The sequence below is a fragment of the Antechinus flavipes genome, chromosome 3 (assembly GCF_016432865.1).
Source record: "Antechinus flavipes isolate AdamAnt ecotype Samford, QLD, Australia chromosome 3, AdamAnt_v2, whole genome shotgun sequence".
NCBI classification, from domain to species: domain Eukaryota; kingdom Metazoa; phylum Chordata; class Mammalia; order Dasyuromorphia; family Dasyuridae; genus Antechinus; species Antechinus flavipes.
Genome location: NC_067400.1, coordinates 288,625,046 through 288,627,358, shown reverse-complemented (window position 1 = coordinate 288,627,358; position 2,313 = coordinate 288,625,046). Strand labels below are relative to the sequence as shown.

Here is a 2,313-nt window from a genome sequence, read left to right as displayed (position 1 = left end):
TTATTTTATAAGAACTTGCAATTTAATATGATAAATTAATCATGTTTATACAAATAATGACAAAGTAAGACAATTATGTAAGCATACAAAGTACAATAAGAATTTATTTATTTATTTTTTAATTTTTATTTAATAATTACTTTATATTGACACTCGTTTCTGTTCCGATTTTTTTTTCCCTCCCTCCCTCCACCCCTCCCCTAGATGGCAAGCAGTCCTTTATATGTTGGATATGTTGCAGTATATCCTAGATACAATATATGTTTGCAGAACCGAACAGTTCTCTTGTTGCATAGGGAGAATTGGATTCAGAAGGTATAAATAACCCTGGAAGAAAAACAAAAATGCAGATAGTTCACATTCGTTTCCCAGTGTTCTTTCTTTGGGTAGTACAATAAGAATTTAGAGAAAGAAAAATATCACTTCTGTCTGTGTTCAGAGAAGACTTCAGAAAGAAAGGGTTATTGAACTGAATCTTGAAAGATGGGTAGACATCTAGATGATACAGAAGATAGAGCACTAGGCATGATATCAGGAAGACGTGGTCGCGAATTCTGTCTCAGAATTAATAGCTGTGTGATTGTGGGCAAGTCATTTAACCCTGTTTCCCTCAGTTTCTTTGTCTATAAAAATAAGTTGGAAAAGGAAATGGCAAACCACTCCAATATTTTTGCCCAAAAAATGTCTGAAATGGGAACATGACAAAAAAAATCACCAAACACATGCTAGGAATCTGAATTTCTTTATTTTCAGTTTATTAATATAAATTAATTCTATAGACTATTTCTAACTATAGCAGAGGGTTCTGGATGATAGCAGTTTTCAGCAATAAGTTATTTACTCCTAAAGAAAAGAGACAGAATTTACTGATATTGGAGAATATAATACCTATTGTATATTTGAATTTTGATTTAGTTAGCTGAGTGGCAAGATGGACTAGTAGAGAATCATTCTATCTTGGGAGTGAGGCATAGATTAAACCCCTGCTTTTAACACATAATTATTGCGTGGTCCTAGACACTCAACAATTTTAAAAAATGTTAAATTACAGAATAGTTGCCAGTTTTCATTGGTAGACTTAGTTTCCTCTCTTATGAGCTCCCTATATGATGAAATATGATGAAGTTCAGGTCTAGAACTACCCTTCAAAAAAAAAGTTATTGAAGCAACTCTATATTTGGAAATCAAATGTAAGAATTTACATTTCTTGTAATGTAGCCTAATTTGAGATTCATTCTTCCCTTCCTACAAGAGAATATATGTTCCTTTGTCAAAATATTATATCAAGCTTTGAGCAATGGCAGTATCACAGCCAATAAAGTCTATCTAAGGTGCAATTATTGCTAACTGAAAACAAAATATTTTCTCAATTCACAAATTTCTATTTTGACTAGACACATTAGACTAGATAGTTGTGATGTATTAGAAGTCAGAAACTTGACTCTTCTACATGCTAACATGTTATCTTGACTAAATCATTTGACTTATGTAGATCTGTATTTTCTGATCTGTAAAATGGAAATAATAATGCCTGCTTCAGGGGACTGCTGTGAAGAAATAAAATGTGTCCAATGCTATATAAATGCTAGTTATTTTTAGTAATGAAAGTTACCTAAGGATGTACATGGTAGATATGCACAGATAGGTAGAAGATGAAAAAAAAAATAATGAAATCTAGGCTAATGTTTTGACTCTACTCCCATCTTTCCCAATGATCACATATTTTGGGTGAATAAAATCATAGAATCGTAAGGTTGGAAGGGAACATGATGTTCTGTCCCCTTCCTCCCCCAGCCCCTGAAACATTCCTAAGAAGTGATCATTCTGCCTCTCTTAATAGGGAACTTTCTCCAAGACAGCTCTCCCTGCCAAGGCAACCCATTTCTTTGTAGTTTTGTTTTGAAGGTTAGGAAATTCTCCCTTAGATTAAGCTAAAATCGGACTGACAGTAAAAAGTCCTCCATCTGCCCTCTGAGGCCAAATATGACCAGCATTGTCCCTTTTCTATGTGAAATCCTAATTTTCAAGGAAAGCAGATAAAATGATTTCAAGAAAAATAAAAGGGAATGTCAGAAAAAAAAAAAGAGTGACATAAAAGAAGAGTGATCTGGGTGAAATATTAAAACTGGAAGGGACTTTACAGATCATCAAGTTCATTGTCCTCATTCTACAAGGAAGGAAACTGAGGCCCAGATCAGTGGCTTCAACACACAGTTTCAAACATTTATTGATGGGGAATATTCGAGATTCAAGCAGAGATCAGCTAAATCTTAAGTTTCATGCACTCTCCTTTATATCACGCTGCCCTGTGAT

The 2,313-nt window shown here is 33.9% G+C and overlaps 1 pseudogene; it reads left to right on the top strand.

The window, feature by feature from the left end:
- The first annotated feature begins 1,286 nt into the window (after window positions 1-1,286).
- On the top strand, window positions 1,287-1,441 carry LOC127558403 (uncharacterized; annotated as a pseudogene).
- The last annotated feature ends 872 nt before the right edge of the window (window positions 1,442-2,313 follow it).